The following is a 17,175-nucleotide window of genomic DNA, read 5'->3' as shown; positions in this document are numbered from 1 at the left end:
CATGAAATTAAACAGTGGATGTCCGCTAACTTTTTGCAACTCAACGCCAAAAAAACGGAAATGCTGATTATCGGTCCTGCTAGACACCGACCTCTATTTGATAATACAACTTTAACATTTGACAACCAAAATATTATACACCTATTTAATAATACCACCTTAACATTTGACAACCAAACAATTATACACCCATTTAATAATACCACCTTAACAAAAGCACTTAGCAATATTGCTACGTTAAAGTTAAAGTTAAGATAATTAGTAGTGTTGTTGTTGTTTTTGTTGATGATGGTGAAAACGAACGTTGCATAAATTAAAACCAGAGGTGGGTAGTAACGCGCTACATTTACTCCGTTATATTTACTTGAGTAACTTTTGGGATAAATTGTACTTCTACAAGTAGTTTTTATGCAACACACATTTACTTTTACTTGAGTATAATTATAGAGAAGAAACGATACTGATACTCCGTTCCATTTATCTACATTCAGCTCGCTACTCGCTACTTTTTTTTATCGATCTATTAATGTTTGTTTTGGTTAATGACAGAGCTTCAAAGTAGGATGTACGCATGCCTGCGTTTCACCAATCACATGCAGTCACTGGTGACGTTGGACCAATCAAACAGAGCCAGGCGGTCACATGACCCGACTTAAACAAGTTGAAAAACTTATTGGGGTGTTACCATTTAGTGGTCAATTGTACGGAATATGTACTGTACTGTGCAATCTAATAATAAAAGTTTCAATCAATCAATCAAAAGTGTAAAGGAAAAAAGACGCTTTTTATTTCTACCGTATTTCCTGTTAAAAGCCTAAAGACTGATCGCACAGTTCCTGTCTTCACAATAAAAGTGCCGCTCCATCGCGCCTGCGCTAACAAAATAAGAGTCTCCGAAAGCCAGCGCAAACAAGCTAGCAAGCTACGGAGTTTGCCGCCAATGTATTTCTTGTAAAGTGTATAAAAACGAATATGGAAGCTGGACAGATAAGATGCCAAAAATCAACGACTTTCATGTGGTATTAGACAGAAAGGAGGAACTTTTTTTCTCCTCCATTTGAAAACGTGGACGTCTGATTCCAATCATTGCAAGTCATCAGAATCAGGTAATACACCAACTTATAATCTTGTCTTCATGAAAGATAGGAATCTATATGTTAAACATGCATGTATATTCATTAAAACACCTTTAACATGTCAACAAAAACGGCAAAATAAATAAATATAAATTATATACTGTATATATAAATGTATGTATGTATATATATATTTGATATATAAATATATATATATATGATATGTGTGTGTATAAATGATATGTGTGTGTATGTATATATGAGGTAGATCACCTCGACTTGGTCATTTATTAAGTAATTGATAAACATTGAAAAACTTATTGGGGTGTTACCATTTAGTGGTCAATTGTACGGAATATGTACTGTACTGTACAATCTACTAATACATGTTTTAATCAATCAATCAATCAATCAAATCAATGAATGCCTACTGAGTCTATGGTGCTGTTAAGTTATTGTGGCTCAATGTGCCATTTTTTTTATTTTATTTTAATGTACTATTATTTAATATATATTATTGTTTTAGTTGCTTAAGAGATATTCCTGGCTCTGAATTTGCTCATTGCTATTTTTATGTTTTTGTGCATTATTTGTTGCCTTAATCAGGTTACTCATCAGTTACTCAGTACTTAAGTAGTTTTTTTACAACATACTTTTTACTTTTACTCAAGCAAATATTTGGGTGACTACTCCTTACCTTTACTTGAGTAATAAATCTCTAAAGTAACTGTACTCTTACTTGAGTACAATTTCTGGCTACTCTACCCACCTCTGATTAAAACACCGCTGTATGATTAAAATGAGCAAATTACTATTACATGTTATTATAAATGAGTCTGTTATTAAATTTTATATATACATACAGTATATATATATATTTAAATACTCTTATTTAAGAGTTAGAATGCATTAAAAAAAATGATGCCTTACACAACGATTGTAAATGATAGGAAAATTGCAGTTCCAAGCTCTTGTTTTTACTGGATAACCCAAATGCGGAACTTTTTGTTGCGATGCGTGTGGTTTTTCCACTTTGGTAGCAGCAGGCATTCATTGAACATTCCGCTAGAAGCAAAAGGCAGCAGTTATATTTTGGCAAGCAAATAAAAGCACCTCTGCGACAAGAATATGTGTTGTATGAAAAAGTCCATTATGGCAAATGTGTCTGTTTGTCATCCTGTACCAAGCCCCAGTCCCCCAGGGGGGCTGATGCGTCCCCCAGGAACACGGCCCCTGCCAAACATGCACTCCGACTGTGTAATCAAGGCGATACGGAGCAGGAATATCTGCTGCTCGCTGTGCTGATTAGCCGCTGGCGCTGAAAGGACAAGGTGGAAGCAGGACCTTTGTGCATTTGGTAATGTGTGAGAGCTCGGGTAATGAGCACACTCTTCCTGCACACTGGCAGGCCAACTAATGATGGCCACAGACCTGAGATCTGGGAGGCTGCTGGAGATCCTTGCCACCTCTTCTGTGGCACACTTTAGCATCTTTGCTGCAGACCTTCCAATGAAGACTGGAAGGAATCATTAGTGATTGCATTTCCTCCTGAGAGGCTAAAGATAGGGAGCCAGTACTATCGACTGTTGGCTGGGGAAAGGCAGAAACATTTGCTCATTGTTCTTTAATCATGGCTTCCATGATGCATGTGTTCGTGAAGTCTTCAAATGATTACTCTAACAATATTTTTATTGACAGAAGTATCACAACTTCAAAAAAAAATGGAGTGCGGGATCAAGAGGAAAAGACCACATGGTCAATCATCAACACGTACAGTCCTACCTCGGCCTACAAGAGCCAAAGTTTACAAGCTTTTGGCCTGCAGGTCAACTCCGATTTTTGTATGTTGAAATAAATCGGATATATACGCAACGCGTCCTCAACGCCAACAAATTAATCCGACCACGAGGCCAAAAAGCGATAGGCATCATAATTATTCTCTCATGACGTGGCTTTCACAGCTTACTGTGAGGTTTGTTCTCCCGGGATGCAAACGGACTATTCCGGACAAGGCTTGCAGGTAGGAACATATTTATTCATCCAACTACAAAATAAATGGTTAATGGTTGTACTTGTATAACGCTTTTCTTCCCCTTTTTAAGGAGCCCAAAGCGCTTTGACAGTATTTCCACATTCACCCATTCACACACACATTCACACACTGAAGGCGGGAGCTGCCATGCAAGGCGCTAACCACCACCCATCAGAATCAAGGGTGAAGTGTCTTGCTCAAGGACCAAACGGAGGTGACGAGGATGGTAGAAGGCGGGGATTGAACCAGGAACCCTCAGATTGCTGGCACGGCCACTCTCCCAACATCGCCACGCCGTCAAAATACTGCAAAGATGTGGCGACTTATCCAGGGTGTACCCCGCCTTCCGCCCGAATGCAGCTGAGATAGGCTCCAGCGGCCCCCAAAAAGGGACAATCGGTAGAAAATGGATGGGTTGATAACTACAAAATAACAAGCAAACAACAAAGGCAAACATGACTATCACACGCGGAAGCTAAAGCAAAAAACCTAGAACATGAAACTATAGACCTGAACCTCATGAAACTGTGGCATGAAATGACTAAGACTTACTTGGCAAAGCATGAAGTAAACAAACAGCATCAACTATGGCGTGGAACAAACACGAAACTGTGGCATGAAATAACTAAGACTTACTTGGCAAGGCATGACGTAAACAAACAGCATCAACTATGGCGTGGAACGAACACGAGACTGTGGCATGAAATAACTAAGACTTACTTGGCAAGGCATAAAGTAAACAAACATCATCAACTATGGCGTGGAACAAACATTAAACTGTGGCATGAAATAACTAAAACTTACTTGGCAAGACATGAAGTAAACAAACAGCCTCAACTATGGCGTGGAACAAACATGAAACTGTGGCATGACATAACTAAGACTTACTTGGCCTGGCATGAAGTAAAACAAACAGCATCAACTATGGCATGGAACAAACATGAAACTGTGGCATGAAATAACTAAAACTTACTTGGCAAAGCATGAAGTAAACAAACAGCATCAACTATGGCGTGGAACAAACACAAGACTGTGGCATGAAATAACTAAGACTTACTTGGCAAGGCATGTAGTAAACAAACAGCATCAACTATTGCGTGGAAAAAACACGAGACTGTGGCATGAAATAACTAAGACTTACTTGGCAAGGCATGAAGTAAACAAACAGTATCAACTATGGCGTGGAAAAAACACGAGACAGTGGCATTAAATAACTAAGACTTACTTGGCAAGGTATGAAGTAAACAAATAGTATCAACTATGGCGTGGAAAAAACACGAGACTGTGGCATGAAATAACTAAGACTTCTTGGCAAAGCATGAAGTAAACAAACAGCATCAACTATGGCGTGGAACAAACACAAGACTGTGGCATGAAATAACTAAGACCTACTTGGCAAGGCATGTAGTAAACAAACAGCATCAACTATGCCGTGGAAAAAACACGAGACTGTGGCATGAAATATCTAAGACTTACTTGGCAAGGCATGAAGTAAACAAACAGTATCAACTATGGCGTGGAAAAAACACGAGACTGTGGCATTAAATAACTAAGACTTACTTGGCAAGGTATGAAGTAAACAAATAGTATCAACTATGGCGTGGAAAAAACATGAGACTGTGGCATGAAATAACTAAGACTTCTTGGCAAAGCATGAAGTAAACAAACAGCATCAACTATGGCGTGGAACAAACACAAGACTGTGGCATGAAATAACTAAGACTTACTTGGCAAGGCATGTAGTAAACAAACAGCATCAACTATGGCGTGGAAAAAACACGAGACTGTGGCATGAAATAACTAAGACTTACTTGGCAAGGCATGAAGTAAACAAACAGTATCAACTATGGCGTGGAAAAAACACGAGACTGTGGCATTAAATAACTAAGACTTACTTGGCAAGGTATGAAGTAAACAAAAAGTATCAACTATGGCATGGAAAAAACACGAGACTGTGGCATGAAATAACTAAGACTTACTTGGCAAGGCATGAAGTAAACAAACAGCATCAACAATGGCGTGGAACAAACATGAAACTGTGGGATGAAAAAACTAAGACTTACTTGGCATGGCATGAAGTAGAACAAACAGCATCAACTATGGCGTGGAACAAACATGAAACTGTGGCATGAAGTAATTAAGTCTTACTTGGCAAGGCATGAAGTAAACAAACAGTATCAACTATGGCGTGGAAAAAACACGAGACTGTGGCATGAAATAACTAAGACTTACTTGGCAAAGCATGAAGTAAACAAACAGCATCAACTATGGCGTGGAACAAACACAAGACTGTGGCATGAAATAACTAAGACTTACTTGGCAAGGCATGAAGTAAACAAACAGCATCAACTATGGCGTGGAACAAACACGAGACTTTGGCATGAAATAACTAAGACTTACTTGGCAAGGCGTGAAGTAAACAAACAGCATCAACAATGGCGTGGAACAAACATAAAACTGTGGAATGAAATAACTAAGACTTACTTGGCAAAGCATGAAGTAAAACAAACAGCATCAACTATGGCGTGGAACAAACATGAAACTGTGGCATGAAATAACTAAGACTTACTTGGCAAAGCATGAAGTAAACAAACAGCATCAACTATGGCGTGGAACAAACACAAGACTGTGGCACGAAATAACTAAGACTTACTTGGCATGGCATGAAGTAAAATAAAAAGCATCAACTATGGCGTGAAACAAACACGAGACTGTGGCATGAAAAAACTAATACTTAGTTGGCAAGGCATGAAGTAAACAAACAGCATCAACTATGGCGTGGAACAAACATGAAACTGTGGCATGAAATAACAGTCTTGGGAAGGCATGAAGTAAACAAACAGCATCAACTGTGGCGTGGAACAAACACGAGGCTGTGGCATGAAATAACCAAGACTTACTCGGCAAGGCATGAAGTAAACAAACAGCATCGACTATGGCATGGAACAAACACGAGACTATGGCATGAAATAACTAAGACTTACTTGGCATGGCATGAAGTAAACAAACAGCATCAACTATGGCGTGGAACAAACATGAAACTGTGGCATGAAATAACTAAGACTTACTTGGCATGGCATGAAGTTAACAAACAGTATCAACAATGGCTTGGAAAAAACACGAGACTGTGGCATGAAATAACTAAGACATACTTGGCAAAGCATGAAGTAAACAAACAGCATCAACTATGGCGTGGAACAAACACAAGACTGTGGCATGAAATAACTAAGACTTACTTGGCAAGGCATGAAGTAAACAAACAGCATCAACTATGGCATGGAACAAACACGAGACTGTGGCATGAAATAACTAAGACTTACTTGGCAAGGCATAAAGTAAACAAACAGTATCAACTATGGCGTGGAAAAAACACGAGACTGTGGCATGAAATAACTAAGACTTACTTGGCAAGGCATGAAGTAAACAAACAGCATCAACAATGGCGTGGAACAAACATGAAACTGTGGCATGAAATAACTAAGACTTACTTGGCATGGCATGAAGTAAAACAAACAGCATCAACTATGGCGTGGAACAAACATGAAACTGTGGCACAAAATAACTAAGACTTACTTGGCAAGGCATGAAGTAAAAATACAGCATCAACTGTGGCGTGGAACAAACACGAGACTGTGGCATGAAATAACTAAGACTTACTTGGCATGGCATGAAGTAAAATAAAAAGCATCAACTATGGCGTGAAACAAACACGAGACTGTGGCATGAAAAAACTAAGACTTACTTGGCAAGGCATGAAGTAAACAAACAGCATCAATTATGGCGTGGAACAAACATGAAACTGTGGCATGAAATAACAGTCTTGGGAAGGCATGAAGTAAACAAACAGCATCAACTGTGGCGTGGAACAAACACGAGGCTGTGGCATGAAATAACCAAGACGTACTCGGCAAGGCATGAAGTAAACAAACAGCATCAACTATGGCATGGAACAAACACGAGACTATGGCATGAAATAACTAAGACTTACTTGGCATGGCATAAAGTAAACAACCAGCATCAACTATGGCGTGGAACAAACATGAAACTGTGGCATGAAATAACTAAGACTTACTTGGCATGGCATGAAGTTAACAAACAGTATCAACTATGGCGTGGAACAAACACGAGACTGTGGCATGAAATAATTAAGACTTACTTGGCAAGGCATGAAGTAAAAAAACAGCATCAACTATGGCGTGGTACAAACACGAGACTGTGGCATGAAATAGCTGAGACTTACTTGGCATGGCATGATGTAAATAAACAGCATCAACTATGGCGTGGAACAAACATGAAACTGTGGCATGAAATAACTTAGACTTACTTGGCAAGGCATGAAGTAAACAAACAGTATCAACTATGCGTGGAACAAACACGAGACTGTGGCATGAAATAACTATAATTAGCTATACATATTAACTATATATAAATATAAATATATATATATATATATATATATATATAAAATAAATCATTGAACTTTACTGCCCCTGGTGTCAGTCTGCCGTCATCTCCTCTTGCAAACCATAACATTATTGCGGTGAAACCTGCCAAGGCACATGTAAGCAAATATTAACATTGCTGTATGAATACTTTTGATTGCTCACACTTTCAGTAGAGCCATGATAAATTCATAAAAGAAGCAAACTTCATGAATGTTTTTGTGAGCAACAAGTATGTGCTCCAATCACTACATCACAAAAAATAAGAGTTGGAAAGTCAAGACAGCCATGACATCGTGTTCTTTACAAGTGTATCTACACTTTTCACCGCCACTGTACTTCAAATGCAATTTGTGGTATTTTAAAAAACACATCAGGAGGTTGCCTACAGCCACGGCTGCTTTATAAGCTGGTGTTAATTGGGGACTATTGGCCTCAAAGTGGGGACCAGGAAGGAACTACTCCCGCACCACTCAGTACATATTGTGCTAAACTTTGAAATTAATTTCTATTCATGCAATCATGAAGCGCCGTGAGCGGGTGAAATGATGGCCAGAGAAAGAGAATAGTGGATATAAAGCTATGCATGAAGTCAAAGAAAATTGGTGTCATAAAAAAGAGCAGCATCACATGATGTTCCTTATTTCCTGTGTGCGGGCATTTATTGTTTGAAAGACTCAAGTCCAGCAGCAGACTTTTCATTTGAAAGTCCACGGGCCTTACATCATTATTGACAGATTCCAGCGGACAAAGGCTTTGATGCTTTAACAAGTCCGAGCTTCAAAGGGCTCCATGATGGTGGAACAGCCACCAGAATATCTTTTTTTTTAAGTGGGAGAGAAAGCACAAGGGGGCTGGAGCCTATCCCAGCTGTGAGACACAACACTGCACAAAAGTGAAACCCCTGGTGCTTGCTGGGTTATTGTGACTCCTCCTCTTTTATATGTGCAGGTAAACTTGTAATTGTGACTCCTCCTCTTTGATGTGTGCAGGTAAACTTGTTATTGTGACTCCTCTTCTTTGATATGTGCAGGTAAAAACTTGTTATTGTGACTCCTCCTCTTTGATATGTGCAGGTGAACTTGTTATTGTGACTCATCCTCTTTGATATGTGCAGGTAAACTTGTTATTGTGACTCCTCTTTGATATTTGCAGGTAAACTTGTTATTGTGACTCTTCCTCTTTGATATATGCAGGTAAACTTGTTATTGTGACTCCTCCTCTTTGATATGTGCAGGTAAACTTATTGTGACTCCTCCTCTTTGATATGTGCGGATAAACTTGTTATTGTGACTCCTCCTCTTTGATATGTGCAGGTAAACTTGTTATTGTGACTCCTCCTCTTTGATATGTGCAGGTAAACGTGTTATTGTGACTCCTCCTCTTTGATATGTGTAGGTAAACTTTTTGCTGTGTTCCAGCATTCTCTTTGTTATTTTTTTGCAGCCTGTTTTAGTTTCGTTCACCATCATCTCCCAATGTTTCACAGCATTTTGCAGCCCGTTTTAGTTGCAATTGAATATCAGTTGAAAAAGGATTTGCAAATCATTGTATTCTCTTTTTATTTACCATTTACACAACGTGACAACTTGACTGCTTTTGGCTTTTGTACGGACATAGGAAAAGGTGCACATAGTGTCACATTGAAATGGTAACACAGAAGGATGAATATAATACAGTAGTAAATTATAGCTTCAAATAAGTGCAACATATTGCACCTAAAATATTAAAATGTAATAAATAAATAAAAATGTATAAAAACGACTAAGATATCCTGCCGAACTGGATTTGAACGCCAGGGAGTAAAAATCTGTTTTTAAGCTCCATTTAAATTGTGTGACAGACAGGGAGGATATAGGATCTATAATAGATAGTGAAGGTCGGTCCACGGTCTGTCGCTGAGAAGGATCTATCTCCTCTGGTTTTAGCTCTGCTTTCAGGAGGAGCTCTGGGTCCTGCTGGTGTTAGGGTCTTGGTAAAGTGGGGGTGACCCAAGGATGCAGAGAAGGGAGACAGGGTGGAATTACAAAAATGTAAAAATTTAATTAGACAAAAAGGGATAACTAAGGGCGATGGGGCGGAAATGCACACCATGAAATCTGGACAAAAAAAAGGTTTCTCAGCTGTTGGCAGCAGACAGGGACAGGGCACACTGAGCAAGGCAAGAGTCCAACAAAAGTTATCATTTATACTTCAGGGGGACATGGAGATAAACACACGGGAGGTTAGGGAATTCAGGATAAAGGAGCGAAAACATACCAGGTCTGGTGAAGCAGGTGCATGCATGACAGGAGTACTGGAGACAATAACCGACGAGGCCAAGCTAACAGTGACCAGCCTAAATAATTGCGGGGAGGTGTGCTTCAAGGTCCGCCCCTCGCCGAGGACGAATCACTAAGACCGCAGATGCAGACAAAGGAGAAGGCAGGAAAACACTAAAAACACAAAAGCTGGGACAGTAGGTTAAGTTAAAGTAGTAATGATAGTCCCACACACACACTAGGTGTGGCAAAATTAGTCTCTCCATTTGACCCATCACTTTTGATCACCCCCTGGGAGGTGAGGGGAGCAGTGAGCAGCGGCTGTGGCCACACCCAAGAATCACTTTTGGTGTTTTAACCCATAATTCCAAGCCTTGATGCTGAGTGCCAAGCAGGGAGGTAATGGCTCCCATTTTTATAGTCAGTGGTATGACTCGGTCGGGGTTTGAACTCACAACCTACTGATCTCAGGGCGGACACTGGTCTGCAGCAGGTCAATAAGATACTTGCTGCAAGCATTTCAAAACAATGAGTAACACTTAAGTATAAAAGTAACTGGCAGCCAATGAAGGCAGACCAGTACAGTGTTCCTTCATTAATATTAGCATCACCAATACGCTCAAATATTGCTGTTCCTTGCAAGAAGTTGATTAAACAAGTAAGAAGCCAGTAAGAAGGCAGTGGAAAAACCAGTAAGAAGCCAGTAAGAAGGCAGTAAGAAGCCAGTAGAAAGCCAGTAAGAAGGCAGTAAGAAAGCAGTAAGAAGCCAGTAAGACGCCAGTAAGAAGGTAGTGAGAAGCTAGAGAGAAGGCAGTAAGAAGCAAGTAAGAAGGCAGTAAGAAGCCAAGAAGAAGCCAGTAAGAAGGCAGTGAGAAGCCAGTAAAAAGCCAGCAAGAAGCGAGTAAGAAGGCAGTGAGAAGCCAGTAAGAAGCCAGTAAGAAGCCAGTAAGAAGCCAGTAAGAAGCCAGTAAGAAGGCAGAGAGATGGCAGTAAGAAGGCAGCAAGAAGCCAGTAAGAAGACAGTAAGAAGCCAGTGAGATGGCAGTAAGATGGCAGTAATAAGCCAGTAAGAACGCAGTAAGAAACCAGTTAGAAGCCAGTAAGAATCTACAAACCCTGTATGACGCCAGTGCTCCTTTTGGTTTTCATGTCCCACTTTGGGGGGAAATTGGTCTGGTTCCATTTTTTTCTTTTTTTGTTTGTTTGTTTTCTAATCAATAACGTGTTTATTTTGTGTGTAGAAGGCGTCGCCTGCCAATTTAAAAAAAAAAAGGAACCGCAAATAGCCCGAAAGCTTTGGACATGCCTGATGTAGACTCCATCACGCTGACGGGCATGCCGGTGAAATGTGGAAGGAAGTGTGGAGAAAAAGCACGCAGGCACGGGAGGGACATGCAAGTTGTGTCAGGTTCAAACACTGATGACATCTATTAAACATGAAAAAAAGACAAAGAATCAAACAGGGACAGAATTAAATTTATACTCTGATACGAGGAGAGGCATGGCCACTGCACACCCTGTACAGTTCCTGCACCATGCTCTAACCCAAGATCGCTCTCGTGGTTCTTTATTTGATTTTCACCCCCCCTCCTTCCCCCAGCTGCTTCCTCAAGGAAGTGGGTCGTGACCAGCATTGCCTTCGGTTCCCGAACAGATCAAAGAAAGTCCCATAAAATAGATCACAGAGAGTCCCATAAAATAGATCAAAGAGGGTTCGTAAAAATACTTAGAGTTCCTCTGGAAGTTGGGCAGATTCTGCCATCTGTCCGCCTGGAAGTCCAGCATTCTTCTTGGAAAGCTCCAGGCTTTTTTTTTCTCGTCAGGAACACAATGTAATACAAGGTTTTATTTGATAATTTGCACAGAACTTTTCTGACATTCCCCCGTTTATCAAATAAATTCCCCATAATTTTCGTATCCCTAATAACTTCTTCTTGCGATTTTCAGTTATTGTTTAATTTCCCTAGAAACAAGTTGTGTTTACATTCAGAATTGAGCTTTAATTTTTCCCTCATAATTATGACATTTCTGGAAATAAATCAGGAACACCATCCAGGTAGGTATTCCCCCCCCATGGATGTATCTATGCCAGAGTGCTTTTTAATCTTACCGTTAAGGGTGTGCAGGCATTCCAGTGCTTTGGTCAGGCTACTTTCTGCATCATTGTAGTTTGGTATGAACGTGCAACACTGTTCACCAAATATTGCGCACACACCCCCATCTTTACGCTAACATGTCCAGCGCCATACGGTTTTGAAAAGCCATAAGGAAGGTGGCGACGAGTTGATCAAGTCGGCCTGTGTAATTTTCTAATCTCTGTACGTTGTAGTGGACGTACTTTATTCTGTCAACATTTTTGTTATTCGTACCCCACCAGTAGACGGATGATTCAAACCCAGCTACAACTTAATTTACCAATTTATAGTCGTCAGATATATATCTTGGTTGACAAGACTCTGCAGCATCGCGTGGACATCGGGGGCGGTACCTCTGGATTGGCAGACCAGGGTGGTGGTTCCTCTCTTTAAGAAGGGGGACCGGAGGGTGTGTTCCAAATATCATGGGATCACACTCCTCAGCCTTCCCGGTAAGGTTTATTCAGGTGTACTAGAGAGGAGGCTACGCCGGATAGTCGAACCTCGGATTCAGGAGGAACAGTGTGGTTTTCGTCCTGGTCGTGGAACTGTGGACCAGCTCTATACTCTCGGCAGGGTTCTTGAGGGTGCATGGGAGTTTGCCCAACCAGTCTACATGTGCTTTGTGGACTTGGAGAAGGCATTCGACCGTGTCCCTCGGGAAGTCCTGTGGGGAGTGCTCAGAGAGTATGGGGTATCGGACTGTCTTATTGTGGCGGTCCGCTCCCTGTACGATCGGTGCCAGAGCTTGGTTCGCATTGCCGGCAGTAAGTCGAACACATTTCCAGTGAGGGTTGGACTCCGCCAAGGCTGTCTTTTGTCACCGATTCTCTTCATAACTTTTATGGACAGAATTTCTAGGCGCAGTCAAGGCGTTGAGCGGTTCCGGTTTGGTGACCGCAGGATTAGGTCTCTGCTTTTTGCAGATGATGTGGTCCTGATGTCTTCATCTGACCGGGATCTTCAGCTCTCACTGGATCGGTTTGCAGCCGAGTGTAAAGCGACCGGAATGAGAATCAGCACCTCCAAGTCCGAGTCCATGGTTCTCGCCCGGAAAAGGGTGGAGTGCCATCTCCGGGTTGGGGAGGAGACCCTGCCCCAAGTGGAGGAGTTCAAGTACCTAGGAGTCTTGTTCACGAGTGAGGGAAGAGTGGATGTTGAGATGGACAGGCGGATCGGTGCGGCGTCTTCAGTAATACGGACGTTATACCAATCCGTTGTGGTGAAGAAAGAGCTGAGCTGGAACGCAAAGCTCTCAATTTACCGGTCGATCTACGTTCCCATCCTCACCTATGGTCATGAGATTTGGGTCATGACCGAAAGGATAAGATCATGGGTACAAGCGGCCGAAATGAGTTTCCTCCGGCGTGTGGCGGGGCTCTCCCTTAGAGATAGGGTGAGAAGCTCTGCCATCCGGGAGGAACTCAAAGTAAAGCCACTGCTCCCCAGATGAGGAGCCAGATGAGGTGGTTCGGGCATCTAGTCAGGATGCCACCCGAACGCCTCCCGAGGGAGGTGTTTAGGGCACGTCCAACCGGTAGGAGGCCACGGGGAAGCCCCAGGACACGTTGGGAAGACTATGTTTCCCGGCTGGCCTGGGAACGCCTCGGGATCCCCCGGGAAGAGCTAGACGAAGTGGCTGGGGAGAGGGAAGTCTGGGTTTCCCTGTTTAGGCTGTTGCCCCTGCGACCCGACCTCGGATAAGCGGAAGAAGATGGATGGATGGATAGTCGTCAGATACACTTCTTTGGACACCCATTGCATCGATCAAGTTAGATCTACAACACTTTGCCAGTTTACATCATGTCTAGTTATTTTCCAATGTTCAGGTATCAAAACTATTCAGGCGTGTTGACAATCCTTGACCAAATATTCATACATTTGCTATGTGTAAGCAGTTATCTTATTATAAGTTTCCTAACTGTTGTACATGTCAATGCAGGTATAATTAGCTTTTTTTTTTTTTGTTTTTACATATTTATCCAATATTGGTTTCTGTTTTGTCTCTTTAGCTACAAGGTCAATTTTGTTTTGCTCATTACTTCAATTAAACCTTTTTTGACTCATCTTGAGTAATTGTCTGGGCTTTTACATACAACACAATCAATTTTTGTAGCCTTTCAAACTTGCTCCGCCATAAGGAACAAATTAATTGCCAAAACAGGAACCAATTATTATCCAACTTTGACACAACTGTGACAGTGGAATTTGTAGTGTGCTAGTTAACATGTCCCTCTAATAACACAAATACAATCCCAAATACTTTTTTCCCATTACATGACCTTTTTACAATGTGCTAAGTGTTTTCAGCTTGGTCTTTCCACTGTCTTTCAAATGGTGTCTTAGTTGTTTACAACCTCTCTCGCCCCTTGGAGAATGCCAATGTTTCCTTTTCATTGATTTTTCAAAATTTTGGTATCTGACAAGGTCTTCCAAATATTATTTCAAATGGTCTTAGTCCTGTTGTACTTGTAATGTTCATGTCCTGTACATTTTTACTTACTCTTTGCATAATGATTTTGCTACTGTTAGCACATCTGCTTTTCCTTTAGGAAATATTTCTACCCACTTTGAAAATGCATCTACTATGACCAGACAATAATGTTTTCCTTCAAACTTATTTTGTTCAATAAAATCCATGCATAGATGTTGTATACATTTTTTTTAATATATGAATTAAATTAGAGGCTAGTATATGAGGCTAGTCATATCCCTCCTGTTGAGCCATAAGTTCACCTATGGCTCAAAACTGCTACCCACTTATACAGATTTTTTGGTAAGATTAGTTTATTGTCTGGACATACATAGATGTCTTCTTTGTACAACGTGACTCTGTTTTTTTTTATTCATTTATCCTTTTCTTTTGGAGTACTTTGTTGTTGCATATATTTTAGTATATCGTTATTCATGTCACTAATTTGTCATTTGAAATTTGTCTTTCTTTTTCTGTTTCTTGTTTTGCTGCTCGGTCAGCAAACACATTTCCTAGTGACACTGCGTCTGTTCCTTTGGTGTGTGCTGCACATTTGCATATTGCTATTTTAGCAGGTAGCTGTACTGCTTTTACAATTTTTTTTTTCTAATAGTTCTCAATGTTTTACAGGTTTTCCTGTTGACGTTCCTTTATTCTTCCAGTGTTATGCAAATGTGTGCACTGTTGAAAATGTGTATTGGCTATCTGTGTATATTGTGACCTTTAGATCTTTCATTACTTTACATGCTTCTATTAGTGTTACTAATTCTGCATCTTGCATTGAGTAATTTGATGGTCATTTGATAGCTTTCACAATTTTCGTTGCTGTAACAACCGCACATCCTATTATATTTTTATTTCACAGAATGCTGCTTCAGCTTCTGAATTCCACTCTACATAATTTTTTTTACGTTAATTTACTTCACAGAGCTACTATTTTAGCATAATTTGGTATCTAACTTCTGCAGTAATGAATTAATCCTAAATATTACTTCATTTCTTCTTTGTGGTTTTTGTACTTTTAGTACTTTATTTTTCTACTTTCCACAATAGTGCGTCCATTTTTGTTTAGACAATGTCGTACATACTTCTGTTTTGCATAATTGGACTTTTATTTTGCTTACTTTGTATCCTTCACTATGTAGATGATTTAATAACGCTAATGTTATTTTTCTCCTAATTCAAATTTTATACATATTACTTAATGTAATTTTTTTATGTGACATTTTAAACTCACTTAACTGTCTATACGCCAATTAATCTATCCATCCATCCATCTTCTTCCGCTTATCCGAGGTCGGGTCGCGGGGGCAACAGCCCAAGCAGGGAAACCCAGACTTCCCTCTCCCCAGCCACTTCGTCTAGCTCTTCCCGGGGGATCCCGAGGCGTTCCCAGGCCAGCCAGGAGACATAGTCTTCCCAACGTGTCCTGGGTCTTCCCCGTGGCCTCCTACCGGTTGGACGTGCCCTAAACACCTCCCTAGGGAGGCGTTCGGGTGGCATCCTGACCAGATGCCCGAACCACCTCATCTGGCTCCTCTCCATGTGAAGGAGCAGCGGCTTTACTTTGAGTTCCTCCCGGATGACAGAGCTTCTCACCCTATCTCTAAGGGAGAGCCCCGCCACACGGCGGAGGAAACTCATTTCGGCCGCTTGTACCCGTGATCTTATCCTTTCGGTCATGACCCAAAGCTCATCACCATAGGTGAGGATGGGAACGTAGCTCGACCAGGAAATTGAGAGCTTTGCCTTCCGGCTCAGCTCCTTCTTCACCACAACGGATCGGTACAACGTCCACATTACTGAAGACGCCGCACCGATCCGCCTGTCAATCTCACGATCCACTCTTCCCCCACTCGTGAACAAGACTCCTAGGTACTTGAACTCCTCCACTTGGGGCAGGGTCTCCTCCCCAACCCGGAGATGGCACTCCACCCTTTTCCGGGCGAGAACCATGGACTCGGACTTGGAGGTGTGATTCTCATTCCGGTCGCTTCACACTCGGCTGCGAACCGATCCAGTGAGAGCTGAAGATCCCGGTCAGATGAAGCCATCAGTACCACATCATCTGCAAAAAGCAGAGACCTAATCCTGCGGTCACCAAACCGGAACCCCTCAACGCCTTGACTGCGCCTAGAAATTCTGTCCATAAAAGTTATGAACAGAATCGGTGACAAAGGACAGCCTTGGCGGAGTCCAACTCTCACTGGAAATGTGTTCGACTTACTGCCGGCAATGCGGACCAAGCTCTGGCACCGATCGTACAGGGAGCGGACCGCCACAATAAGACAGTCCGATACCCCATACTCTCTGAGCACTCCCCACAGGACTTCCCGAGGGACACGGTCGAATGCCTTCTCCAAGTCCACAAAGCACATGTAGACTGGTTGGGCAAACTCCCATGTACCCTCAAGAACCCTGCCGAGAGTATAGAGCTGGTCCACAGTTCCAAGACCACGACGAAAACCACACTGTTCCTCCTGAATCCGAGGTTCGACTATCCGGCATAGCCTCCTCTCCAGTACACCTGAATAAACCTTACCGGGAAGGCTGAGGAGTGTGATCCCACGATAGTTGGAACACACCCTCCGGTTTCCCTTCTTAAAGAGAGGAACCACCACCCCGGTCTGCCAATCCAGAGGTACCGCCCCCGATGTCCACGCGATGCTGCAGAGTCTTGTTAACCAAGACAGCCCCACAGCATCCAGAGCCTTAAGGAACTCATCCACCCCTGGGGCCTTGCCACCGAGGAGCTT

The sequence above is a fragment of the Nerophis ophidion genome, linkage group LG20 (genome assembly GCF_033978795.1).
Source record: "Nerophis ophidion isolate RoL-2023_Sa linkage group LG20, RoL_Noph_v1.0, whole genome shotgun sequence".
Taxonomy (NCBI): Eukaryota; Metazoa; Chordata; class Actinopteri; order Syngnathiformes; family Syngnathidae; genus Nerophis; species Nerophis ophidion.
Note: the sequence above shows the minus strand (reverse complement) of the source record.